Genomic DNA, 12,155 nt, shown 5'->3' on the forward strand with positions numbered 1-12,155 from the left:
TTACTAGTCCCAGTTCCATCTCTGCCTTAGCCTTCCTAACACCCCTTTACAATCCCGAGCAACGGAGGTATACTCCTCCCTGCTGAAGACCCCTCCCTTCCATTGAGTGTGCACCTCCTTCTTAGTTTGAGATGTTCCTGGATGCTTTTGGTGAGCCATGGGGGCTTTTGAGCACTCTTGCCCCCTTTGATCTGTGTTGGGATTGCCACCCTTTGGGCTTGGAGGATCATCTCCTTCAGGAATGACCACTCTTTTTAGACTCCCAACTCCCCACCTCTCCAGGACCCCAGTGCCTCCCCGACTAGTATCCTTAGCTCAGTGAACTCCAACCTCCTCAAGTCCAGGGCTGCTGCCTGGCTGAAGGCCTTTGCCAGCCTGGGCTGAATGGTGAATTCCAATAGGCAATGATTGCTATTGCCCAGGTGATCGCCTTTATTATTATGCTTCCAACTTTTTAAAAAGTAGCTTTACTTACTGCTCAATCTAGTTTCCATTTTCTTGTAGCCTCTCTGCTTGTTTCCAATATTCTTTTTAAGGGGGATGGTCATATAGTTGAGTACTGAGTCCTTCCGAACAAGCATATAACCCTTTCTTTGAATTACTGTTCTAGGCAGCTTTCTAGGACCTTTTAATTCCAATTCCAAGGCTCTTCTAATAACTTCCTGAACTCTTCAGCTCAGTGGTTTAACTGTCTCAGAACCTTTTCAGCCCTTCAGTCATTTGTTGAACTTCCTTATCAGTGGGGTCAGAATTTTGTTGAAAGTGTTTCATTTAAGAAGTTGGCTAGTATTGTAAAAGCTCAGGTGTTGTATTCCAGGTCGTCTTTTTTGTTTAATTGCAAAATAATTTGTGATCTCAGACTTCTCCTTTTTAATGGATTTCTGAGCTGCACTATAGCAATGAAAACTATACTTACTGTGTATGGATGGGAAGGTTTAGCAATACTGCTACAAGCTCCACACCGAAATAATTTATCAGAGTCCTCCTTCCACACACCTTGCTAAAAAAATAAAGGGTGGGTGGGATTCTTCTTCAGACTAAATATATGACTGCTATGATCAGAAGAGGGGGAAAGGGAATATTCTAGTGAAGTAGAAAATAAAGAACAAGGGTTCTTTATTTGAATATTTTTGTGCCCTAAGATTTAATTAACTAGTTACATTCATGTTGTTTTTTTAAATAATCTTCTGCCATCACATATAATTGTTTTATAGCTGTCTTCATTCATGCTGTTTCTTCAACTTTTGTACAACGGTTTCCAACATCTAGTAAAAACAGAAATTCAAATCAAGCTGCATAACTTTAAGTTTCTATGCATAAGATTATAAAGGTTTAATATTTTAAAATAACTTTAACTAATTCTATAATGCATATGTGTATATATATATCCTAATTAGAATGCTTCCTTTCTTCATTTTAAAGGTCAGCTTGATTATTCTTGATTTTATTATCTGTAGGTCAGGTACAAAAAAGAAAAGAACACTTTCAGTGAACAGCAGTTGCATTTTAATATCTACCCAAAAAGAGTGAGTTCTCTTGCAGAATTTTTAAGTCAGGAAGGGTCTCTAGCATTGTACTAAAATACTAGTTTCATGCGAGACAAAAGAGTAACCTTCAAACTTTTTCTGACTTTCTGGCTCTTATCAGCCATGCAAGTGTCAGAGTCATAATGTGAATAATCAGGAAGGCTTTGAATTGTCAATAAAGGAAGCTTCCTCTTTGAGGTTATATTTGCTGGAATGGAAAAGATAACACTATTATCAGTGTTTTTATACCGTAACCAATTTCTGATTGCATATATTGAAATGTAGTTTTAATACAGTTTAGGTATTAGTATAATGATAGATATACCATACTTCCAAGATAAATTCTGAATGTTTCTTTCAGTCCAGGTACTGTATGAACTTTGACTCTGATCATACACAAATATTTTAATGAACATTTTGTCATCGGTCTTTCATTGTTCAAACACATTTCTAACCTCTTTTACAAAACCAGCATTAAATATGTATTTATTTCAAAGAGGTTTATACTAAACTGTCAGGTTTCTACTACTAGTTCATCATTTAAAGATTTAGTAGTAAGATGTAAACATACTTATGGGATCAATGCAAGCCTCTGTAATTTTTTTTACAGCAACAAGAAAGCTGCTATTTATGATAAGTCTATTAAGAGTTAATGTTTTTGTAGATAAATGATGAATTTTGAATAGCTTAACTGCAGGGAGTACATTTAAACTGTCCTGTAAGGACTCAGTACATATTTTCATTCTTATGTACTTATAATTCATTTGTTGTGCTCAGCTAATGTAAATGGTATGTCTGAATGTCTTCAAAATATTGTTCAAAATTAAATGAAAACAAGCAAACCATAAACCCATATACACACACTTACACATATAACAGGCATGTTACCAGTTGTAATTAACCTAGGGTTTAATCACAGCTGACGTGATACTGAATTTCATATAACTTGTCCATATCTACACTGACTTCAGATTGATGCTTGGCAGTGCATTGGTTAACTGAAATGTTCAGATCATTTTCTACAATGATTAAGGGATTATTCACTGAATATTTAATGAGAACCCATTTAATAAGTGTTTACTAGCTTATACAGGATTTGAATTTTAGGGGATTACTCTGTGCTAAATGGTGTAAGTCAATGTACATAAGTTAGTTTTGAATATAGTGTGCATTGAGTTAGAAGAAATAGCTCAATCCCAAAAAACAAATCAAAACAACATAATCTCCTTTATTTTTCTGAAATTTTTATATTATTTTGATTTTTATATTGGTTGGGCTCCACTATCATAAATAAACTAGTGGTGTAACAATTTGCAACTATACTTAGCTTCTGTTGTGCATACAGAGATTGTGTATATTTGCTAGGAAAGATTTCCAAGGAATTTTCCTGAGTAGAAATCCTTGTGGGAGAGGGAGCAGTACAGATGTTTAGTCTGCAGACATCGCTGTTCCACTGCAGTCTATATCTTCCTGAGACTGGAGTGGTCCCAGCTGGGGGAAAGCAAGGAGAACAGTTCCTGCTCCACTCCTGGTCCCAAAGGGGTGCAGTGTCAAGGAAAGACTCCCCACACCTGCCTCAGACCTGGCTGTGGGGAACAGGGTGGGGAAAGAACCTCCTCCACTCTGCTCTCAGTCTCCAGGAAATGCCACATAGGGAACATGGGAGCAAAGCCCTTAGCCCATACCCCAAGTTGGCTGGTGTCCGGCTGGGGAAGAAGGCAAAGAACAACTGTAGCTATTCCTCTGCTCTCCCTCCTTGGACCAGTCCAAGAGGGGAAGGGAGTGGTGAAGCATAACTTGCAGCCCCTCCCCCAAGCTTAGCTCTTCACCAGGCAGTTCCCCAAGCTTGGGGGTTAGGGGTGGTGCCTCACTGTTCTACCTGGACCAATGTGGGAGGGGAGAGGAACTGTCCCTCCCTGCCCAGAGCAGCTGCTCCTCTGCTCTGCTCCCCGTCTCAGGGAGCAGAATGGAGGGAGCAGTGGGACAAACCCTCATCCACTTCTGCCTCCAAGGACTCGAGCATGAGCAAGGAAGTTGTAGTGCTATTCCCTGTACTTGGCTCATAGTGCAGGGAGTCAAGGGTCCAGAGCAGTCTAGTACTCCGAGGAGAGGAATAGGTAAGGACTTTGCTCTGGTACCCCAGGGAGAGCCTCCCTGAGCCTGGTTTCTCACCTTGCCTCCCCACCTCTCAGCTGAGCGGTGGAGAGGGCGGCAAAAGGAAGCCAGTGGGGGACAGTGCTGTTCCTTGTGTTTGGCTCCTACTTGCGCTGAGCAGAGGGAGGAAGAAGGCAACACGCCAGCTTGCTTCTCACACTTAAAACTGCAGTGGGCAGGGGACTATGCTGCTCCCTGCTCCACAGCTCTCCGCTCTGAGGGAGGTATGGAGCAAAGCTTCGCAAACTATGGGGACTCTGGTGTGAGAAGTGGAAGGGAGCACCTGAAGGCTTCTCATCCCCTCTGCCTCCAGTCTACAGGAGGGACAGGAGTAGCTGCCCCCCATGCCTTCTCAAGACCAAGGTGATCCTTATCTCAGGAAGCCACAGAAGCCTTTCCCCTGGTTGCACTCCTGGTCCCCAGCAGGTGTGAAGCTAGGAGGAAGTGTACAGATGTTCATTCATCTAGGAGAAATTCTCCCAGGACTGACTTAACTCTGGCTATTCCAAGTTTATTTTTTTTTCTGTAGCTGAATCTTTTGCTGTAGGAGAAAGAGGCTGAATGTCTGTACATTGCTGGTTTCTATCAGGAGAACAGCTGGAGCCAGAATTGTATATTCATCTACATGCCTCCTTTGCTTAGAAACTTCCTAAATTTTAATGCAATTGTCTACATTGTTGGTTGTGCCAGCAGCTTGTGTTCCTATGGACTGGATTGAAGCTGGCCTGAAACTTTGATAACAAACTTTACAAAGGCCTTCGACACTCTCTTCCCCCATTCTCATTAAAAAACTAAGAGACTGTGACGTTAATACCTACACAGTCAAATGGGTTACTAATTGGCTGGAGGGTTGCACCCAGAGAGTGGTGGTGGATGGGTCATATTCGACCTGGAGGGATGTGGGTAGTGGCATTCCCCAGAGCTTGGTCCTCAGGCCCGCACTGTTCAATATCTTCATCAGCGACTTGGACAAGGGGGTAAAAGCACCTTGTTCAAATTCACAGATGACACTGAGATATGGGGAGAAGTGGGCTTACTAGAAGGGAGGGATAGGTTGCAATCAGACCTGGACAGGTTACAGGGGTTGGCGGATGAGAATAGGATGGGATTCAACAGTGACAAGTGCAAAGTACTGCACCTGGGGAGGAAGAACCAGCAGCATACTTACAGGCTGGAGAACTCCCTTCTCATCAGCGCAGAGGCAGAAAAGGATCTTGGAGTCATTATTGATTCCAAAATGAACATGGGCCAACAGTGTGGTGACATGGTCAGGAAGGCCAACCACACCTTGTCATGCATCCACAGATGCATCTCAAACAGGTCCAAGGAGGTGATCCTCCCCCTCTATGCGACACTGGCCAGGCTGCAGTTGGAGTATGATGTCCAGTTCTGGGCGCTGCATTTCAAGAGGGATGTGGACAACGTGGAGAGGGTCCAGAGGAGGGCCACCCACATGATCAAGGGTCAGCAGGGCAGGCCCTATGATAAGAAGGTAAGCACCCTGAATCTGTTCAGCCTCCACAAGAGAAGGGTTGAGGCGGGATCTAGTGGCCGTTTACAAACTAGTCGGGGGCACCAGCAGGCACTGGAGAAGTCCCTGTTCCCCCGAGCGCTACCAGGAGTGACTAGAAATAACGATCACAAGCTGGCAGAGGGTAGATTCAGGCTAGATATTAGGAGGTGCTACTTCACAGTCAGGGCAGCTAGGATCTGGAGCCAACTTCCAAGAGAAGTGGTGCTGGCTCCTACCCTGAGGGTCTTTAAGAGGAGGCTGGATGAATACCTCACCGGGGTCTTTTGATCCCAGAACTCTTTCCTGCCATGGCAGGGGGTTGGACTTGATGATCTCCCTTTCCAACCCTACCAACTATGAAGCTATGAAATGGCTATATAACAGCTTGGAAAATGAAAGATGATTTTTTTTTATGGGGAGAAATTAGAAAAATAATGTGGTATTGATGTGTAATGGAAACATTTAGAATGCATCTTGAAGATATGAAACATTGTAATTCATGAATAACACTTTATAACTAATGGAAGAAATGTGAATCTGTTCTAAGAAAGAGAACCTCCATCCTGACAGTGGTGGTGTGAATGATTTTTTTAGATATACTTGATGGAACAATTGTGCACAAGAGCAGTTCTATTAAAAAAACAATACAAAAGCTAATCTTAAACTTTCAAGACCTGTGAAATCTTTTACCTGAGCTTCAGGGCATTGTAATGGACTGTTCTTTTGTTTAAAAATGTTATAAATAAGATAAACCAAAGATTTGGTATAATGCTGATTTAGCAAATGCTAAATGCATTTGCTAAAATTTTATAAGTAGAGACTGAGGAAGGATGTACACATTCAATATCAATAGATATTTGTCGTCTTTGTTTGGAATAAAGCTGAAGTTAGCAAATGTATCTGCCTTTGATGATGATAAATGAAATTTTTACCACCTCTGCTAAAGAGTCAAACAAGCCTGGATAACTTACCCCAAGAGTTTTAAAGAAGCCAGTCAATGAGCTTGTTAATTTTTAATGTTTGGGAAATCTGGAAAAATTCCAAAGGATTTGAAAGTGCCTCAGTGTAGATCCAGTATTTTAAATGGGTAAAAGGGGAAGGAGTCAGGATAACTATGGTTAGTCATTCTAATTAAAACAGTGAAGTTAACAAAAAAACAGTACCTAAAGTATAATAAATGCCAGTCAGCATGATTTTTGTGGAAATTAGTTCTCATCAATATAGTCACTTTTCTTTGTGTTTTGTTTGACTGGGTTATATCTGGTTGATGACAGTAATTATGCTGAAAGGTTATATTTAGACTTCATGAAGACATTTAACTTAATACAACATGATATTTAAAAAAAAAATTGGATTATAGGAAATGGACAGAGTACGTGGATTAAAAACAATTTCACTGACAAGCATAAAAAAGTTGTTAAGTTTGACGTCAATCATCAGAGCCATTTCTAGTAGAGACTCCTAGGAATCAGTTCTTTGGTTCTATACAATATTATATTTTTATCAATTAGTTGGACAATAAAGTATTTGCTAGTAAAGTTAGCATATGACAAAAATTTATGGGAGAGCAAATAACGAGGAGGGCAGGTTTGTGTTAAAGATTGCTCTTAATTTCTTGATAATTCAATACAGTGTGTTTTAATAGGAGTGAATGCAAGGTGTGAAGTATGTTTGACAATCAGGAGTCAGGTATACATATAGACTAGGAATCTATTGGAAAGCAGTGACTCGAAGGATTTGGGGTCAGAGTATTTACCAGCTCTGCGTGAAGACTCTGCAATACTATGTCAAAAGGACTAATGCAGTCCTTGTATATGTAGAGGGAAATATCAAGTAGAAAAAGGGAAAGATCTTGCCTCTGTACAGAGAATTTAGTAAGATTGCCACTGGAATATGATTTTAAATTTGTGCTTTAAGAGGAAGTGGAAAATACTAGAGACAATTCTAAGGAAAGAATGATTTACAATGCAAACTTTAAGCAACTCTACTTAGCTTTCAAAGAGAAGACTGAAAAGTGACTTGTCCATTGTGAACAGGTATTTATAGAAAAAATATCTGATAGTAACAGCCATTTCAACCATGCTGATAAAGGCACAACACCAGTCTAATGGCTGGAAGTTGAACTTTCCTTTGAGAGTAATTAAATATTGGAACAGCTTACCAGGATTGGTGGTATAGTTTAAGAAAAAGTAAAGTATTTGCTTTGATCAAATTGGAAAAGTTTCTGCAGCCTGCATGCATGTAGAAGGGGAGAAAGCTGGATGGACATGGTAGAAATTTCTCCCTATGAAATCTTTGAATCCGAGTCTCCTTGTTCTTTCTCTCCACTCCCTCCCCCCTCCCTTCTTCTATTGTACATAGGTTAGATATATTTTAGGTAGTTTAGGGCTTTTTTTCTGACTATCAGAGACTAGTCACTGCTTCAGATAAGATATTCAACTGGGTGAACAAGGACTCAGACATGATACCAGGCAGCTAAGAGATGCTTGACCGGTGAGATTTGTTCACATCATAGAGTCATTCTGATTTTCAAACTATGTTGGGAAAGAGCTTTACCTCAAGTTGGACTAGCAAGGAACTTTGAGAGATTTATATCTTCTTCTGTAAGACGATATATCAAATCATTTGGCCATACCTCACTTAAGCAATTTCCTGCCAGCATCAGGACTTCAGGTGTTCCCTCCCTCTGGTAGTCAGTTTTGTCTCTTGCAGCCTAAAATCCTTTAGTATAACTAAGGATATACTTATTTCATGATTATGCAGTTTTTTTAGAAAATGTATGAAAATCACCATCATCTGTGAAAAACTGGAAGCTTGTTGTTTCAGTGGGCTTCAGAGGGAAAAAAAGCTGCAAAGGCTTTGGAGAGAAGAAAGAGGCTTTGCAAACAAGCTGCCAGCAGCCTTAAAGAGGAAAGCGATTGTCCCTTCCTGGAGGGTTTCAAGTGGGCAACGGGGATGAACACTGGGGCTAGGGACAGACATTACACATAAACTAGTTTAAGTGATCAGAAACTGGTTTAAACCTGTAACAAAACAGATGTTCAGTGCACATAAACCAGTTTGAAAATGGGTGAAAATGGTTTGAGATAGACCTGGTTGAATGTAGTATCAGACTTAACTGATTTGAGTCAAACCAGTTTATGCAGTATCTGTCCCAGACCCCTTGCTGGTTTAAGATAAATCATGCTGTCAGGGCTGGGTGGGGTGCTGTGCTCCACAGCAGGGTTGACCCCATCCCTCTGCTCCCTTGCAGCTCTGGCAAAACTACGGGCTCCTCTCCCCCTTCCCCTCACCACTCCCTGCTAAGCAGGAAATCCTCGCTCCCCTCTACCTTGTGGAGAGGTGTCTGTGTATTACCTAGCAGAGCACATGCTGGCTACTGTCCATGCTGAATCAACAGGTAGCTGGTAATGTCCCTGCTTTGTCTTCTTACTGGGGGTGATAAACACTGAATTAGGGGTGATAAACACTGTTATCAGGTCCCTGCTGGGCTAATCATAGCATCCTGCCAGGGCCTGGCCATGCCTCCCCCAGCTCAGTACTGTGGAAGGGAAGGGAGTGCTGCTCTAGTGCCCCCTGGATTCTAGTCTGAGCCACTGCAGGCATGTGCTGGCATTTCTGGGATGTCTGTGCAGTTGCAAAATGATTCAGCCTCACCAGGATAAATAAATTCAGGCTCAGGCTTTTTTAATGTATGTCCCTAGCCTAGGGTGCGATTACTTGAATTTCAAAGAAAGTTAACACTCAGAAGTTAGTAGAAACCAGTGTGAATTATATGCTTCCTCATCTAAGGCTATCTGTCTCTCAGCAGGGGTTGAGTTTCCCATCCCCCTCACCCAGTTAGAGGCATGGGGGAGCCATGTTGAAGCTGTGAAAAATCAGCTTGGGGCTATAAAGATGCCATGAGAAAAAGTGGCTGGCCCTGTGAATTGAATACATACCTAAATATAACTTATGTTTTTTGGGCTAATGTACATAGCTAATATAAATTGCATAGCTGTAACTGAATGAATGGCCTGCAGTACAGAAAAGTTAAGGCAAATGATCAAATGTTTCTGTTTGGTCTTAAATTATTTGAAATTATGACTTCACAAGGAAAGAAATGACATCTTGGCTCCATTGAAGTCAAAGGCACGGTTCTCATTGACTTTATAGGATCTTGAACTGTACCCCAAGCACTTTATAAAATGAGAACAGGAGCCCAATCTATCTCAGGTTCTGCAGGAGATTGGAGCCTTTGGCTGACTTTGGAATGGGAGTTTTTTGCTTCTTTTCTCCAGATGAATCTGTGACTTCTTCCATACATTAGCTGATGAAAGAATAAATATATTTATGATAAACATACATATTTTAATTCGTACACTTTTAAATAAATGTTATTGAAAAACCTATTTTTGGTTGGAAATTTCACATATTCAATCTCTGAGATGTAAATAGCACCCTTCTATTTCACAAAGACTGTTTATGAATTGAAACAAAAAGGTCTACTGACAACATTTATTTATTTATGCATTTTTTGAATTATATGGCTTTGCAAAAGTATGAGGTAGATAACACACCTGGGGACAGCTTTGGGACCAAAGGGGAGGGGGGAAGGGTCAGCTTTATGTTCTTAAACTGCCTTTCTAGGAGAGATTGAAAAGACTGACAAGGCTTCTCTGAGACATGGAACAAATTGGAGTTTTGTTAGAAGTCATTTTGGGAACGCAAGAGCCAGCATACTAGGATTAGCTTTGTGATTGTCAACATGCGGCAGGTGCTTAGTAAATTAATGTGTTTAGAGGAATGCAGCAGATTGAGGTAGCGCTCTTCCTGTCAAACACTAGTTCAGGCTTAGTGAACACTTCACTTATGACCGACACAGATATAAAATCCTAAATTAAAGTTTCTTGCTCAGTTTAAATAAACTGCAGTTACTCTGCTGAGAGGTGATACAAGAAAATACTATAAAATCCCTGTGAAAGATTTTTAATTTAATTTTAATTGAATCTGGTATGTAATCTAGTAATAGGGTTATGGTGAAGTTATTAATGAAATGTGTGTTTTGAATTATTGATCTAAGCAGTCTATAAAATTGTCCATGGAAAAGACTAAACATAGTGGGCCTAGATCAAGGAAACCAGTGAAAGCTGGCTAAAGTAACTGTACTAATTGGTTATTGAGGAAATTATGGGTATTAAATACTTTCCTTTTTTCCCCTGGATGGGAGCTAGAAACAGAACCATACTTTACTAGACTTAAAAAAAAATCTTTCTAGTTGATTGATCGTTAATTAAATCAAAATATTTTAATGCCAACTATAAATGTGACTCCACTTCTTAGCCATTTGTTCCAAGTTAATATGTGCTGAACTAGGCTGAACTGAATCTCAGTAGTAGGATTGCTCCGCCTGAGGAGGAGTGTGTCCTTCCTATTGAACAAATAGCTGATAGAAAAGAGTCACTGCAAAAGGAGTAAAACTATATAAAGAGTTGTTTGTTAGGAAGAATAAGGGATTTGGAAATTCCACAGAAAATTCTGAGAAATAACCTCTAAGGAAGGGTGGGAAAGTGGAAAAAAAGACTGAAAGTCTGCTGAATGAGTACTTATCAGAAATGTGATCTAGGCTATAGCTGTATCAGTCTAAGCACAGAGGCAGACAACCTCTTTAGGTAGAGGCAATATCTTTTCTTAGACCAACTATATAATTGCAAAAAAGTTGTTTTTTGCAAGCTTTCAGACACGTGTCTTTTATTAGGCAAAAATAGGAAACTGAAAATGGTGAGAGAAATTAAAGATGGTCAGAACTCTTTCAAAAAACAGCCTTGGAGTGCTGTTCTGCAGGAATGCAAATTTAGAAGAGCAGCAGGAAAAAAAAGGCAGGCTGTTTCTGTGGAAGTATCAGATGTCCGATAAGCTTGTGGGGGGCATAAACTCAATGTTAAAATTTTAGTCCAGGTTGTTAAAATTGGCATTTTTCTTCCTCTTCACATTATGAAGTTTCCATGTATTTTTCATTATATTTATTTTATTCCATTTATTTATTATTTATTATTGGAAATGTATTTATTTTTGGAAATAAGTACTTATTGGAAGTTACCAAGTTCTGAACTGCTTGAGAGAGAGAGCTACAAAATGGTTTGACAAAACGTAGGAAAGATGGTGCCCAGAAGTTTTATCACTATGCAGTGTTGATTTCTATGAAAGAGAAAAGGAGTTGGAAATAATTAGTCAACAAGGAACTTGCTATGGGGAAGAGCTCTAGCAAAGAAGCATCCTATTACAAGACTGAAGAGAAAAACACTGCCTTGTTGAAAGAGGTGAAATATCAATTTCCTCTGATGTTAGGAAAGATGAAAGCATCATAAATAATACAGTTTTCAAAAGTAATTGGGGCTAAATTTTAACAAGCATTTGGGTCCTCAAGATATACAGGTGTCTGGGGCAGTTTTCATAAGTGGGTTTAGAAATCAATGGTAGTCAAGTTCTTCATAGGACTAGTAATTCACAAATGGGACTTACGTTCTGAAGTTACTTAGTCATTTTCAAAAATTTTATCCACCTATCAAATTTTTGGTCTTCTCTCCACTGCAGAGACTATTAATAAGGACCTGCTAGTCCTATAGGACACCTATGCAGATGCCTGATGCCTACTCCAACACATGCTAGTTAGCATGCATTAGAGCAGACTCAATTAATTGAGTCGGCTGGAGTATGCTAATTATCATGCTCTAGCAGTCTTGTTGTCTTTTGCATTTAGCGTCCCATGCTTCAAAATCGCAGTGGGGGTGCCTTAACTAAAGCTCATCAGCTGAGCTTTAGTTAAAGTGCCCTGATTGCCATTTTGTGGTGCGGGATGCTGAATGCACGAGACACTGCAGGCATCTTAATCAGAGCAGCTCCCAAGAGCCACTCTAATTTAAAGCACCCCTCCCCCACCCCAGAGCACATAGACACAAGTTCTCCATTTCTGGGAATCAAAA

General features: G+C 40.2%; 1 protein-coding gene across 6 annotated transcripts in view; it reads left to right on the forward strand.

Moving 5' to 3' along the window:
- The window catches only part of TUSC3 (tumor suppressor candidate 3), a 314,862-nt gene that overhangs the window by 155,218 nt on the left and 147,489 nt on the right, over positions 1-12,155 (forward strand). Inside the window, exon 8 of one of the 6 annotated variants that reach the window (XM_019553215.1) lies at positions 6,900-6,998. The exons of the other annotated variants lie outside the window; for them this stretch is intronic. The gene's annotated coding sequence lies outside the window, so the exon portion shown is untranslated. Of the gene's footprint in view, positions 1-6,899; positions 6,999-12,155 lie in introns of those variants that run through there. 6 annotated transcript variants of the gene reach the window in all.

Source organism: Crocodylus porosus, unplaced genomic scaffold (genome assembly GCF_001723895.1).
Source record: "Crocodylus porosus isolate Cpor-Errol unplaced genomic scaffold, CroPor_comp1, whole genome shotgun sequence".
Classification (NCBI taxonomy): domain Eukaryota; kingdom Metazoa; phylum Chordata; order Crocodylia; family Crocodylidae; genus Crocodylus; species Crocodylus porosus.